Here is a 16,925-nt window from a genome sequence, read left to right as displayed (position 1 = left end):
CGCTGAGCCAAACCTGCCAGGGCTATAAGTATTTTTATATCATCAAAGAAAGACAGTTCAATACGTGCTGAGAAAATCTGACTACAAAGACTGGTTATAAATTAGATATATCCAACACAGTATTAACTCCTTGTGTCCTAATTTCTAATCTAGGTTGTTTTGGTTACTTTCAAACTAATCCCATGAGTGTAATGTCTTTACTTTCAAGACAAATGTTCTAATTATTGTTATGACAGTCATCACTACATTTTGAGTGTTCATTCCATAACATCTTGTGGTCTGATAGATTTTTAGAAAAATTATCTCTATAAGCTTTCTTATTCACACTTCCTATTTAAATTCTGATTTATAATATTTATAGTTAAAATCTGCTTCCACGATCCAAAGACTGAACTGAACGTTAATAAAAAAGTAACCTCGACTTATTTTACTCGCATCTCAGCATACTGGCCTCATTTTCTAAATCATCTGAATTGATTGGAATCTGTCCTGTAAGGAAGATTGGGCAATGTTTGTAGAAGTCCTGACTTTCCCTGTGAAACACCTCTCCAGGACGCCTTGAAATTATATTTCTAACTACTGACTACTTATTTTGTACATTTCCATTATATATTTTTTGTAATTCTTTTCATGCAGTTTCATTCAGAATGAGCTCAGCTGCTGAGGATTTGGATGAAGGATCTGGAAAAGTATAGGTCATTCCAGGGTGTTGATTTTATGGAGTGAATTTCCATGGGGATTTTTCACTTCTTAAATGCATGTATTCAAACACCACTGTATTAATATTACAAGAGACTGTATGTACCTCTAATTATGTAAACTTTCTGAAAAATAATAGTGACATGTCCAAATTTACTGTTTGTGATATTAGTGCATAGGATATTTGGACACAAAGAGATTTCAAATTTACTGTTTGGGCTAATTCTGTAATACTTAACACTCCATAAAATAAGTATTTTATGGCATGCAGTATTTGTTTTTAAATTAATTATAATTGTGCTAAAAAAAACGACATCCAATGAGTACATTCTACTGAGAATCACTGATATATATCTGCTCACGCTCTCCTTTGAACTTGCTGCTGAAATAAACACATACCTTATATTTCTGCCTGGCATTGGTCCCTAAGGAAGAAGAGCCTGGTGGTAATCACTGTTGCCAATTCTATAGCCTGAGAGAACATGGTGCAAATGAAGGTCTTGTGGCTGACATCAAGCTGGCAGAACTGCAGAACTGATGGCAACACTGCCTGCCCATCATCAGTCATTCAGCAAGTGTTCGCGCAGTGCCCAATGAGCTGCGACACTCCGCTCAACACTGGGAATATAAACCTAAATAACATATTCTACCTTTGCTAAAGAAGCTTACATGAAGGATAATAAGTCCTCATGTGGCCACAAATGCCACAGAAAATTTAACACAAAGGAGGAGGTCATCAATTCTCCCTCCTTCCCTCCTTCCTTCCTTCCTTCCCTCCCTCCCTCCTTCCTTCCCTCCCTCCCTTCCTTTCTTCTGAGTATTGTGGGGCTGGTGCAAATGTTTGCTAGGGCTTCCGGAGGAGGAAACCCGTGAATGAGGCTCTCTGTGGGAAATTTCCTGTCTCTAAGGCATACAGGTCAAATGGGAGTTGAGATGGATTTCTTGCTCTATGTGGGAAGTCTTTCTTTCTGGCTTCAGATTTTCACTATTCAAGAATCACCTTTTTAGAAAAGATAGAAGACGCAATAATAAGTTCCAGAGAATTATTTATAGCTTGAAAACTCACTGGTCACACATTGGAAGCACATTTGTGTGGAGCATTTCAGAGAAAATTGATGGGAGACATTTTTCAAAGAAGTAGAATATCAGATGATTACCCATTACTAATGAGCTAAGTTTTCAGATGGAAGAGAATCCATGGAGTATGCAATAATACAAAGAATAAAAATGGATCACACCAAGAAACATTATTGTGAAATTTCAGAAATTTAGAGGTAAACAAATGATCATAAAATTATCAGAGAGAGAAAAAAGGGTATATATTAGGTACTGGGAATTCGAATGGTATTAGATTTCTCAGTGCTAGAAATAAGACAGGTAACAATCAGTTGCCTGTCACACATACCCCAACATACCTGCAACCTGGGTATGTGCCCTGACTGGGAATTGAACCCGCCATCTCCTGGTGTATGGGAGGATGCTCCATCCAACTGAACCACATTGGCAAGAGCAAACCAGAAAGTCTTAAAAGAAAAGAAATGTAATCATAGTATACTACACTACCTGACTTAGCTGTGGAATGTTTCAGTAACCAAAATAATGCAAATTGTAAACACTGACTTAATAACAATTACAGAACAACTATTTTCAGAGAATGGGGTTTTGTCATGGGTGGGTTTAGGGATGGTGGGCAGAATAGTTTCAGAGAGCTAATGTTTAATTTTCTATAGTTGGAATTGGAAATTAACTGAATGTCTAAAATGGAAAAAAATTGTGTAACCATACTGTTTAGAAGTATGGTAATAAATATCAGGAGAAATAGCTAAAAACAATTGTAAGTGTTATGATAATCAGTGTTATTTGCTTGAGATAGGAAAAAAAGTATCTTCTCTATGAATCTCAGAAAGCATTTTAAATAACAATCTAAATTTTTATATGTTCCAGGACAGTAATTTTAAGATTGAGTTGATGCATAAATATAGAGATTGACAAAAGCAGGTTCACAGTAGTGAATATGTGAAACACAGAGTTTATTCTTGTATTATTATCTGTTCTCGTATTCTATATTTTTTTCCATATAAACCACGGTAAACCTGCGTTCGCTCACCCCTGTATGCTTGCAGTTCCTCTACAATGTCTGCGGTCGGACCAAACGAATGCCCTCTGCTCCTGTCCAGCTCAGCACACCACCACCTCACAATTACACAGCTGCCCCACACTCTCAGCAAAACAAAGGTGCCAGTTTGGGTCCTTCTTTTTGGCCACCAATGTCAGTGCATACTTTCAGGAGAGTCTTAGGAGATTCCTTTAATGGCTTCCTTTCTTCTCTCAACCCTTCTGGGAACCGAAAGCCAGGACAAGTATTCTTGGCAATCCTCTTAGCTATAGTCTTTTAAAAATATTACCCGAGTAGAAGTTTAAGAAATAGAAAATAATATATAAATAGCATTAAATGACTAAATACATATAAAAAGAGGAGTTCTCTATTATGTTGTTTTCCCATTTTTCCTGGACATGACACAATTCTTGAAAAGACAGCAACTTTCTGATTCATCCCTTAGAATGTGGATATATTGTTTTGTCCTTTCAGAACACAGATTATATATAATGTATATATGATTGACCCTCTGGGTAATTATTAAACACCTTCACACAAATTCTGCCTATGTAGTAGATGGGAAAATAAAGACATAATAGTACTGCTAATTTCTCTTTATTTTTCTACTTTTTCCTTATATAGCCAGAGTTACTTCTGGTTTCCCTTAGTGTCTGTCTACTTCTTCTTTTTTAATCCTTACCCAAGGACATTTTTTGCATTCATCTTCAGATAGAGTGAGAGGGAGAGAGGGAGGAAGAGAGAGAGAAACATTGACTGGCTGCCACCTACACTACCCCAACTGGGGCTGGGGACAAACTGCAACCGAAGTATGTGCCCCTAGTGGGAACCAAACCCGGGTCTCTCTGGACTGCGGGCGACACTAATCACTGAGCCAAACCGGCCAGGCAGCGTCTTTCTTCTTAATTACCCATTCCATGTTAAATTCGAGGACATGTGCTTCTAATACTACTTTATATAGATGTGTAATATGTATCACATAGCATGTTCTCGGTCACTCTGGGAAGGAAGAAAAGATACGAGGAAAATAATCTCTTAATTAAAAGTAGGTGAAACTCTCTGAAATGCACTCTTGCAAGAATAGAGAATGCAGCTAAATCAAGAAAACAACACTACACCGGCCTGCTTTGTTACTACATGATAAGGGTCCGGGTGGGAAGACGGAGAAATTGGGAACATCTATAGTGATTTGAAATCTTAGTGTACCTTAGCCTGCTCTGAGAAGTCACATTTCCACATAATATGTGCTCCCAAACACTTGGAATTGAATTAGATAATTGGAACAGAATCAACCAAAGAGAAACAGACATGATCACAGGTTAATACAGTTCTTCAAATGGGAGTTCACTAATGTCAAAGTAAATTTTTATCACAGTGAGCATTTGTGGAGGCCAAAATGAAGTCCATTTTCTTGATGAAGCTGTTAAAAAATTATCTAGCAAACTAAATCGTGTACCTTTGGGCATCTTCCCACTGTCCCTTGCTCAACGACAACATGAAGAGGATTACTTTTCATTTCCACACTGATGTTACATAGGAGAGATGCTTAGGAGCGGTAAGAAAGCAGAAAACAGACAGGATTTTATGTAAATGCATGAACAAATAGCAAAAAAAAGAGAGAATTACAGCATATTTAAAAAAGCACTTCTGAGTCTAGTCAGAGTAGTCAACTCCCTAGTAAAAGACAATTAGTGTTTTTTCTTTAAAATATTCATGCTACCTAATCCAAATTAGACCAGGCGAGAATAAGGCTGTGGGAGAGAGAGATCTTTAATGACACAATGTAAGAATTAGTCTCCATTTGATTTCATGAGGATTTCCTTTCTTTAAGCAGTCTATGTCTTAATCCTTCATAAAATCATTATCCATCTATTTTTACATCCTTTGCCAAATGTGGGAATTTACTCATTACGCTTCATTAGCTGTCTGTTGAAAAAAACAAAAACACAAACTCTTGTTAAAATTCTTTTTTGGTAAATTGCTTAATAAAGCTTAAAATATTATATCTGAAATAGCTTTCATGTCTTTAGAATGCCTGGAAAACATTAAAATTTTAGTAAATTATAGAATAAACCACCTATAATGAACTAAGTCAGTGGAAAAAGTAGTGCATCACCTTTTCCAAGAGACACATCCAAGCTTCCATCAATTTTTGGTCTTTAGAAAAAAAAATGAAGTGGGTACCCAATTAACAAAATTCTCTTTAATATTTTCCAAATTTTATGTATATCCCAGTTTTCATGAGCTTGGAAAACTTCTCATTTTTAGCTTTCAGAGTCAAAGATATTCCAGGAATCAGGCAAATTAACTCTGTCAATCCACTAGAAAACAGCTCATCAGAAAAGAACAGGGCGTTACAAAATTGCAAGGTATTATTTCCATGATACCCTCTATTTTTACCTCCAGGTTCCTGCTTTTAATGTAGTCTTAGTAGTTTCTAATTTTCTTGCAGGGAGGAGCCCAGATACTGGCAGTGTTTAACTTACCACCACTTTATAGCTCAGTTCAGCCAGGTTTGCAGATTCTCTTAATATTTTCTTAAGTAACCCACATGTAATTTGAGGAAATCTTGGAACATTTAATGATAATTGCTTGATAGCACTAAAACTTTTCTGGGGGTAATTGGTTTCTAAGAGATCCAGAATTAACACAGTCACAGAGGATAATATTGCATCACATTTGCAATAATTTCTAGATATCTGTATTTTCTTTGGATTTCCATGTTTTATTTTTTAAAAAGTACACAGTATTTTCAATAGTAGTGTTTCATCTTATGCAGAACTCTTGGAGCATTTAGAACTACATTGTATGTTTGATTTTTCTGCAATTAAACTCATTAATGAATAATCAATCACTTTTTTTTTTGCCTTGATATCTCTTTATCTACAGAATCTCTTATAACCAAAGTAAAGTATCGCCTTTACTCTGAACTTTTTTAACATGGAATTTTTTACATAACAGGAAATAGCTTAGTTAAACTTGATCTCAAGATTTTGGCTCCTTTTTTTTTTTGGATGGCAAATCAGTATGACTGAAATGAGGTTTCAGCCATAAAATTATAAAAACATATTTGACAAGGGACACAGATTATAATGCTTTATCATCAGCAGGGTGAGATGTGGCTTTGCTTTTAAGTGCTCACTTTCTATTTTTAGCTTTGCTATCATTTCTAAGAACACTCTAATGGTAGACACAGTAATCACTCCATGTGATATGACTACATCGACACAGGTGCTCAGACAGCGAGGTGGTGAAAGGGTACAGAGGCTTCAGTCATTCAATAAGTACAACTTACACTAAAATCAGGAATATAAAGTCATTGAGAAGTTTAGCTACTTCTGTTAGGTCAGTATCATCCTACCAGAGGTCAAAGCCTCTGATATCAACTTTCGTCTTCTGTATTTCATATCTATAATGTTCATTTTATTTTGTCATCTACCTATGTACACTTAAGCTTGCTTTTATTGCCAAGTGTCCTTCTATACGTCCAGGTAATAGTAAGTGCATTAGAAACTTTTGATGGTCATGATAATAGCAATAGTAACAAAAAGCTTCCACTTATTAAGCATTTACTGTGAGTCAGGTACTGTATTTGGTGTTTTATGTACACTATCTCCTTTAGTAATAATACTCATAAATACTCTATGAAGTAGGTACTATCATTGCTCTAATTTTATAGGGAGGAATTTTGGCATGACTATGTCACTAGCTCAATGTCAAACACACATTGGTCGTAGGGATCATTCTTGTCATTTTTGTGAAGGCAAGATGTCTGTTAAAGAATCATTTTTTCCCCTGCATTTTGTGTTAGTTCCTTAACTTTGTGTTCCTCAGTGTACTCACTTCTATAATAGGAATAATAAAATTGTTGAGAAGAAAATAATAATATTGAGCTAAAATAACAACGATGACCTAATAGCACATGCAGAACACTTAACTCATGGCATATTGTAAGAACTCACTGGATACTAAGTGACATGATGATGATGATGAACATGATGACAACGACTCATTTAGTTTTTGGTTGATCTTAGCTGCAGAATCCATGGCTAAGTATGAGCTAGACCTATCCCTTGTGTTTCCATGGCATTTCAAAATAGATGAGTGATTTTGACCAAAGCGTGAAACACCATGGTTCGTTCTTTCTCGATTAATTGACTTAGGCTTTTTGAAACAAAAGATTTGTTTGTTATATTATATGCAAAACAATTTGCACATACAAAATCTCATGTGATGCTCAACATGGCCTAGTGATATAAATATTTTTTTTTATTTTGCCCACTTTACCAATAAAAAGCAGAAGCTCAAGGTAGTTATGGGGTTGCTGCAAATCATAGGGCATCAAATGGCAGAGATGCAAATCAGAGCCGGTTTTCCGACTTGGCCCATTGGGCTCTCAGGATACCAACCCATTTAGGCTGAGGAAAGTCCCCTAGTGCTCTTCTCTCACTTGCCCCATGAAACTATTTTTTTCAAACTATTTCTGGATGCTCATGCTTCCTTCTGGTTCTTAATGAACTTGTAATGACATCTTCTGAGAATGTTGTTAACCTCTGGCCTCAGGCCCTGATGACTCTCGACAACCTCTTATTTTCTTTCCTCTTTAAAAATTATTATCCTATCATTACAGGATGTTTGGGAAAAAAAGTTCCACAATGCCTACTCTTCAAGACTGGTTTTGCTTTCTTTTCTTTCTTCTTTCCCTCCTATTTATTCCACAAACATTTATTGACAAACAGGCATTGACAGCACCTGACATTCTAGGTATTTCTCTAGTTACTTGGAATAAAAAGAAACATTGAATTTCTAAACTTGCTCTCTGATCTTCCTACTTTCTTCTGATCTCATTTCCATTAAAAGGACTGATTTCATCTCTGAATTATTTGAATTGTATTGCTAAGACACTTGGTTAATTCAGTCTAACCCCAAACAACCTTTTCACATTACAACTAGCTACAATAGTTTTTTTCTACTCATCTATTTTAGTTAATGTGCAAGTTCATATGCACACTGTTTACATTGCCCTTCAGTGTTTTTGTGTGTCAGAGTCCCTGTATAATCTTTTCAAGTTCACTTGCATACTCTACAATCCACTGAATCAAAACCAACAGTCTTTTTTTTTTTTTTAACTAAGTCTCAAAGTCCACATTTCATCTTTATTCTGTTTAACTTCCTTAAAAACTCAGCACATCTATTTCTCAGAACTCTATGAACTGACCAGCACTTCAGTGTCAAAACAGAACCACAGAAGTAACTGTTGTGTTTCTATACCCACACCAAATTCACGCTGTAGGCGGGCTTCTCCATTAACCTGTTTAAGTTCTGCACATAGAAGCTTAATCTTCATGTGGGGGAGGAAGACACAACACTCATGCCACTTCCTTCAGATCTGTAGTTGTTTTACTTTTCCCTCATACTCTTTAAATTCTCATGTCCTAAATTCTTGACATTTTTCTATTTTGATAATAAAATTCTCTGATCCAGATCTACGTCATCTCTCACTTGGAACTTTGCTGGACTGTAATGATTTCCACAGAGAGATTCTCGTTGTATGACAATATTGACCAGTGACACCAATTCATTCATTCTCCAAGAAGAAACAAATAAGATAAAAAAAAGATAAATTTTAAACATCCCAATTTAGATTTATTTTAAGCCTATAAGACCCAATCCTCTGTCAGTAAGATTACACCATGCCTAAAAATTCTCCTTTTAAAAAATTATAATGCCCTTACGAAAAAAATGGAATGATGTTTTCTTTTTTACAGGCCCTCTAGGAATTATGCACTCAGTTACACAGGCTATTTCTGTACTGCATTTATTTCTCATTCCAACAATGTGGAGTATGGTAAGACTGAAATTATTGAATAGTGTAACTTTTAAGTGGTAATGACATCCAATCTGTTTAATAAAAATGAGAGAAAAAGCATCATTACACACATTTTCTCTAAAGAAATGGCATGTGCTAGGAGTGACATATATTAATTTTATGAGGAACTCTTGCCTTTCAGCATGCATAACACAGATATTGTCACATATGAAGTATGACACAGATGAAACGACCACCTCTCCCATTTTACATTGCATTAGTCAGATGTTTACTTATATATTGTAACCAGTTCTGTATTCTACAGTAAAGGACCTTGCAGAAGGCTCAGAGTAGATATAATCAATTAAGACATAGAAAGCAAGATGGAAGGAAGTGGGCTCATTGGTCCTAGAAATGTACACTTATGTTTTCGTATGTCCATTTAGTCTTTCTATAGTTCCACGGGGGGGGAAAGCATAGAGCTGGAAATAGACTGCAGCAATAGAAATTTAGGTGAGATAAAAGAAGGCAAGTCTGAATACATTAAACTAGTTTCAATGAGGGGGTGGGAGTAAACTCTCTGAACATCATTATTTGGGTAAGTTCATTATGATATCATTTGAATACGAGGATATGAACCAGACAAGCTCTTTTCTAGCCCTATGCTTTTAAGTAACATACGTTTAAAATTACTATGATTATTAGCATATGGATTGATTTTCTTGGCATAATCACGAAATGTAACAAAATAGTCACGTGCAAGTTACTCCCTTAAAGTGTTTGTTGAAGGCATATTAAATCTTTTTTAGAAATCTTGCATTTGAGAAAATTTTATTACTGAGTAAATTTGATTCCTTTTTAAAACCATGATTTTTTCCCCCACACTGTAACACTGGTGACAACTTTTTTTTTTTCCCAAAAAGAAGCACTCCAATTTTCTGTCTAAAAGTAGACTTCTATTGGACATGTGAATATTTTATTCTGTATAATTATTGTTGAGAGCAGGATGATATAATATAAAGACAGCTGAACTACAGCACGGAGTACTATGGTCCCACTGTCATCTCTTCAACCAGCCAGTTGTGCGACCTTGGACAGGTCATTTGTGAATGCCATTCCTTAGCTCCTGTGGCAACTTCATCACAGTGTTAGAAGAGTGATGTCTAATGTTATTACCTTCCTTGAAATTTTATTTAGGGACTTTATTAATCTCAATTTCTGTAAGTCAGTATTTTATATCTTTAATATATTTAAAAATAGATTCTTTTTTAAACAGCATATTTAAAAGTCCTAACATGACATAAGTTGTTAGTCCTAACATGACATAAGTTGTCAGTTGTTAGGTTAAAATTCATCAATATAAAGATATACTTTAAGAATAATTGGCTAATATAGCAAATGGTAACCTTGTAATATGTAAAAGTTTATAATTAAACACTTCTTGTGACTCAGCTGTCAAATAGCCCTCATCGTTCGTTTAGCATATTTTGTGTTTATCTAATAGATTTGGAAGAACACATGAAAATGTGTTCCCTTCACATACCATTGCATATCATTTTTACAAAATAATTAGTTTCATTCTAAATATTCAGATGTAAATATAACAATATGTTATGCATTAAAAGTCAATGTTAGTTTAGGCATTACTAAATATATTTCCTCATATATTACACATTTAAACATTTAAGATACCTTAAAGAGACTACAGCTCAGTAGAAATGTCATCTTACAAATTATAAACACATGATCAGTTTATCATATAATTGTAGTGGTTTCCGACTTCCTTAACCAAGTAATAATGAACTTTGTTGTCATTAAGATTTACTTCAATTATTCAAAAATATTTACAAAAATATGACCTGATTATAGAATTCAGCTAAGTTAATATACATTAAATATAATTCTGATATTTAAAGTTTTAAGAATCAGATTAAATACTACTTAGGATAGGTGATATTTTATGCATTTACTTTTTAAAAAATTAATGAAACATTTAAGTTGTACATTAGCAGTTTGACATATGGCTAAAACTGGTTTGGGAAAATATTGAGGAATCCAATCTTTATCTTTTAAATGAGACACAAAATATTCTTTGGAGATTCACTATTAAGAAAAGTCACTCTAGTGCTATCTACTCTCCCTGTTGGCAAAAGAAGGGAGATAAACAGAATTCATCTGTACCTCACACTCTGTGTGAGAATATGTGTTCATTTCATATAATGCCCTGTAATAGGAAACTTGGTCTTACAGCTCTATTGATACATAAATTAAGAATCGAAAGGGATGAAAATAAAAATCTTAGCTTATGGAGGAAGAGAGTAAAGTCTATTTTAGAATTGACATTTTGCTAAAAACAATTTGACTCACAGTTCTCTACTCACTAAACATTTTCCACTTCTGATTTCATGACTTAGCCCTAAAGCCTGGGAAAGCACCACTCGGTTGCAAGAGGCTAACACTGTCCCAGTCTTTCTGCCTCTTCAAAGATTGCCTCGAAGCTAGAGAGAGAGCCCGGAGCGTCTTACCTAGACAACGTGAAGCTGCGAGCCAAGGCGTGACATTGTTCAACTCAGGTTCGGAAAGGAGTCCGTCCCAGTCAGTTTCTCCAAAATATAAGTTCACATTTCGTGGTTGAGATCATGGCTCTATTCTAAGCAGTTTTACGCAGTGTGTGATTCTAACAAAAACACCCTCCGCAGCTGGAGGGAGCCTTAGCTGAGGCAGGAGCCTGTCAAGGCGCTCCTGGTGACTTCTGTCTACTAAACTCAGACTGATGTTTTGCGAAAGGGGCCTCCACCACCAGGCCCAGATCGCCTGGGAAGCATTTCCTGCCTCTGAGGGGTGTGCATGTGAGAAAGAGTGCACGAAGCAGAGGGGAGGGGGAGCAGAGCCCGCCTGGGCGTTGTAGGAGTTCTGATTTTACACAGAACTGAAGTGAGTTTGTCAAAGCTCTTGAGGTGATTAGCTGGAGAGTCATAAAGTCCTGGAGCTTTTCTGTCCCGCATCGCTTATGAGAAAAAAGAGAAAGAAAACATAGTTCTCTCCCGCCCCTACAACTTTTCCACTCTAGTAAATGTATAGACACAACTTCACCAAAATACCTTTGCGGTGCTCCTTTCAAAAGATCTTTTAAGAGAGCAAGACGAATTTAGTTTTCATACCGTAATTCTTCTAAATGTGAAATCCTGGTTTTACACTTCTTACAATTCCAAATGCTGCAGCCTTACATACCATACCTGGGGTGATCTGTAAGCAAAATCCCAGGAATCCAGTAAATAGAATGTTTTCTTCAAGCTCTGTCCGATCCCAAGTATCCTGCTCAGAATAAAAGTAGTTTGTGTCCTGGCTCATGCAGCATTACCTCTAGTCAGAATCCTCCAGTTACACAAATTCAGGGCTGGAAAAGCAGAAGACAGACTCCATCTTGATCCTATTACAGTCTTGCTGACATTAACCACTTGCCACTGCTTCCCTCTAGCATGACAGAGTCCCTGAATCACGTCTCTGGAGCAGCTCACAGTATCTGCATCCTCCGTCCGACACAAATTTTGTGAACTATCATCTGTTTATCTTTTCTGCTTTCTTGTGCCTCCACTGAATGACTTCCTCCTAGCTGCTCCAGGCTGGGAACTTGGACTACCATTTGGTTTTGATTAAAACCAGACAGCCAACTCGGGAGAATTTAGGGAATAAGCTAATGGAAACTGCAAGTGTGGCTTTAATTAGTGCATCAATTAATAATAGATGTTCGCTCGTCTTATTATAAGATGACACAAATATAAACGCAGAGGAAGTTCATATCGTTGCTGGAAAGTTACACCAATTCTCATTCTTTCCTGACCCAGAATTCTCCTTAGAGACAGTGGAAGGAGAGAAGAGGGATCTGGCCTTGGGACATCAGGTTGCCAGTGGAGTGGTCTCCTTGTTTATACCAGAGAGACAGGAAACAGCATCTCTGAGTCTAATTATCTTACTCAGTTGAAATTGCTCAGTAATGTCTCTCTTCTATTTTATTTACAAATCAATGGATTCCCTTCTTATTTATAACTTAAACATTTTTTTCAGTGATTAGAGATCAGATCACTCTGATTATTGGGTCTATGTGTGGTTTGCAAATTTGTAGAGATTTCCAATAATGGGAGGAACGAGAACAATTTCAATACAATAAGTAACATAAGAAGAGGCACAAGAAATATTAAACCTCCGATCCCTAAGATCCATACTGTATGTCTTTGAAATGTAAGTAGTTTTCATTATTCATGTCTATTCTCAGTTGGCTCCACGTTTTATAAGGGCTGACAGATACCTGGATGTCACAATGGATGGACATCTTTTGAGTACTCCCTGGGAATATTGGGTAGGTGATAACTCAAAGAAGCATGGTATTACAGCTACTATTGGAAAACTAAAAATCTCTCAAAATTAATATAAAGCATAGACTATCAAAAATTGTTAAATGGCAAGAGTGACTTACATTGTACATTAATTTGAAGATGAGAAGCAATCAAATAAAAATATGTAGGCAGAAGCAATTTTTAAAAGTTTCTATCAAAATTTTACTCATTAAAAATGAGCACTTAAATTTCTTGAACTTAACCTTCAACCATATGGCAAGAAGGAAGCTCATACTTTCATAAATTCTTTGAAGAGTTATTCATATTTAGATTCAAAATATTTTCACTGAAACTGTGCCATTAAATCTTTCCAATAATGTTTATGTGTATTCTTATTTTTAGTTTACAGAGAAAGTATTAGAAATTTGTGGAAGTAATTTTCTCACAATCAAGTGACAGAAAGGAGCCACGCACACACTGGAATCCAGATTTCTAACCCTAAATTTTGAGCTTTTCCCCTCCCTGCCTCTCTTGGCTCCATTTAATTACTGTGTAAAATTGAGAAGACATTTTAAACTCTTTTTTAGATCCCTCTTTAAAAATAGGGACAATTCCACATAACTCACAGATTGTAAAGCAGGATTAACTTTGTATACACAAATATTTATGAATTTATATTTACTTCCCTTGGTGAAACACTGCAGCGGAATGGAATAAGAATCGATGCAAGTTCTTTCCTAAAATAACATCTCTATCTCTGCCTCTAGTACATGGCGGGTGCTCGATACTGCCAGTATTCTGCTAGTTCTTCTTAGCTGGATTCTCCTCATGAATACTGTAATACTCCCCATATGATTTAGCTGTGTTTCTGTTTATCCTGGATTGAGAAAATAACAAAACCCTATTCTCATATATCTATAAATGCCTTTTAAGATATCTAGATGCTTCTTTTTTAGTGGTTTTCTCAACATTCTCTTCTTTAAACAAAATAAGACTTCATTATTAGAAAGATTACTTCCCAAGCCCTGGCCGGTTTGGCTCAGCGGTTAGAGCATCGGTGGTCTAGAGAGACCTGGGTTTGGTTCCCGCTCAGGGCGCGTACCTTGGTTGCAGTTTGTCCCTGCTCATGGTTGGTTGTGCAGGTGGCAGCCACTCAATGTGTCCCTTTCACGTTGATGTTTCTCTCTCTCTCCCTCCCACTCTATTTGAACAAAAAATGGAAAAAAAATTTCCTCGAGTGAGGATAAAAAAAAAAAAATTAATAAAAAAAGAAAGTTTACTTCCCAAATCTTGAATCATTTACATTTATTTTTCATCCTCAGTTGCCTGACTCCAAACAAATCTCAGAACTTATATTCTCATAAAGGCTTTACCAAATATGAGTATAAAGATAAATATTGACTGAATTTTCTAAATAGTTAACAGAGTGTCAAGCACATAGAAAATAAGAGAAAGAACTGATTGGCCATTGGATTTAACAGGATGGAAATCACTGTTGATAATGACAGGAAATCATATGGACAAAAGCCTGGTTAGCAAGGTTTGAAAGAGATTTTGAGGAAAGGAAATGAAGACATGGGTCAACTCTTTCAAAGTTTTAATACAAAGCAAAGCGAACCAATGGCAGGGTACCTGTCTGGGGCCAAAAGAAGCTTTTATTAGGGTGGGCAAATAATGGTTTGCAACTTTTTTGTTTTTAAATCAGTATGGTATCTTCCAGAAGGCAGAAAAAAGATGTTGTAGAACAAAGAGTGAAGAAATGCTAGAGTACATTTTTAAGTGGGAGAGAGAACTTGGGAGCTAGGAGCAGGGACTGATTTTAGATAGGAGTATGATACATGTGAAGACTAGAGAATATTAGGTATCACAATTCAGTTAGTCACTCAGCAAATTTTCTCCTAACCACTATTAACAGTTTTCATTGCTATTTAATTTAAAAAAATTTTTTGTTGTTGCTTTTAGTCACATAAAGAGTTTACCCACGATAAATAATTGATTAAATAAGTGCTACATAAGGGAAAAAAAACTCGCAAAATTTTTCAAATGTGCCTGTTTATGTGTGGTATAATCCCACCTCCTGTATTTCTCTGATGAAAACTGGTCCAACCACCTGCAGGGGGACTTTCCCCTAACACTGTTCACTCCAGTTCCATCCCTTAAAGCTGCAAAGAATGGTATTGCTTTTGTTTCTCTCATTTTGCTGTTATTTTCTAGTTCTGCGTCCTTTTGCTAATTTCTTTATCCTTATTTTTTTAATTCATCTGTCAATTTTTCTAGATTTAAGTTGCTCTTTGTATTTCTCACATGTATTTTTAATACCTTTATTGAGATTTCATTGATACACAATAAAACCACACATATTTAAACTGTACTATATGATTGGTTTTGACAAATGTTTATACCTGTGATACTATCACAATAATCAAAATAATGAACATATCCATTATCTCCAAGTCTCCTCCTGCCTCTTTGTCATCTTTCCTTTTTGATTCTTTCTTCCTTTTAACCCCCAAGTGACCACTGTCCTGTTTTCTGTCACTGCAGATTAGTTTAAATGTTCTGGACATTTATTTACATGAAATCATAGGTATGTATTGTCCTCTGTCTTCTTTCACTTAGCATAATTATCTGCGGTCCATTCATATTGTTGCATGTGTCAATGTTCCATTGTGGGGATATACCACAATTTCTTTATCCATTCACCTGTTAATGGACAGTTGGGACCATAACATTGGGACAAAGTTATTTGACTATTAGAAATAAAGCTGCTCTGAGCATTCATGTACACATCTTGCTATGCATGCATTATTTCATCTCCTTGGATAAAATGCTAGGAATGAATGGTAGGGCCATTTGATGGACATATTTTTAACCTTTCCAGGAATTAAAAACTGTTTTCTAAAGTGTGTGTTCCATTTTATATTGCCACCAGAAATTTCTGAGAACTTTTGTAGTTCCACATGTTTGCAAACACTTAGAATGATTAGTTTTTTGTGTGTTTTTTCATTTTAGCCATTCTGATAGATATACAGTCATATCTCATTTGCATTTTCCTAATGATTACTAATGTTGGGCATCTTTTCCTGTACTTATTTATCATCAATATTTCTTCAGTGATGTGTCTATTCAAATCTTTTGTCCATTTTAGAAAATTGGGTTATTGGTTTCCTTATTATTGAGTCATGAGAGATCTTATTATAGCTTTACAGAAGTTTTGAAATCAAGTATTATTAATATTTCAAAATTTTATTTTATTTTATTTTTTTTATCCTCACCCGAGGACATTTTTCCATTTTTTGTACAGACAGAGTGGGAGGGAGAGATAGGAACAGAGAGAGAGAGAGAAAAATCGATGTGAACGGGACACATCGAGTGGCTGCCGCCCGCACGACCGACCAGGGCCGGGGACAAACTGCAACCGAGGTACGTGCCCTTAGCGGGAACCGAACCCGGGTCTCTCTGGACCGCAGGTGGACGCTCTAACCGCTGAGCCAAACCAGCCAGGGCAATATTTCAACTTTTTAAAAGTTGGTTTGGATAATCTAGAACCGTGACTTTTCCATATGAATTTTATAAGCAGCTTGTTCATTTCTACAAAAGAAAAGCCTGTTGGAAATTTGATAAATTTGGTAGTTAGATCAGTTGGGAGAGAATGAACATCTTAATAATGAGTCTTCTGTTTCATGAACACTATGCATCTCTTCTTTTATTGAGGTTTTAAATTTTATCAGTGTTTTGTAGCTTCAACTATAATAATCTCGAACATTTTTTTTTTTGTCAGGGTTATATCTAGGTATATGATTTATGTCATTGTAAAATTTCCATTTCCAATTATTTATTGATATTCTATAGAACACAATTTATTTTTTTAAAAATGGATTAGTATCCTGCAAACTTGGAAAACTCACGAGCTAGCTCTAGTAGCTTTTTGGAAGTTTCCTAAGATTTTCCATATAGATGTTATATA

General features: G+C 35.7%; 1 protein-coding gene across 1 annotated transcript in view; it reads right to left on the bottom strand.

Annotated features, from left to right (window-relative positions):
- The window catches only part of DLC1 (DLC1 Rho GTPase activating protein), a 390,131-nt gene extending 378,699 nt beyond the window's left edge, over positions 1–11,432 (bottom strand). Inside the window, exon 1 of the mRNA XM_036250146.1 lies at positions 11,150–11,432. The gene's annotated coding sequence lies outside the window, so the exon portion shown is untranslated. The remainder of the gene's footprint in view (positions 1–11,149) is intronic.
- Between the last annotated feature and the right edge of the window lie 5,493 nt (positions 11,433–16,925).

The sequence above is a fragment of the Molossus molossus genome, unplaced genomic scaffold, assembly GCF_014108415.1.
Source record: "Molossus molossus isolate mMolMol1 unplaced genomic scaffold, mMolMol1.p scaffold_m16_p_9, whole genome shotgun sequence".
In the NCBI taxonomy this organism is placed as follows: Eukaryota; Metazoa; Chordata; class Mammalia; order Chiroptera; family Molossidae; genus Molossus; species Molossus molossus.
This window is presented reverse-complemented; position numbering and strand designations above follow the sequence as displayed.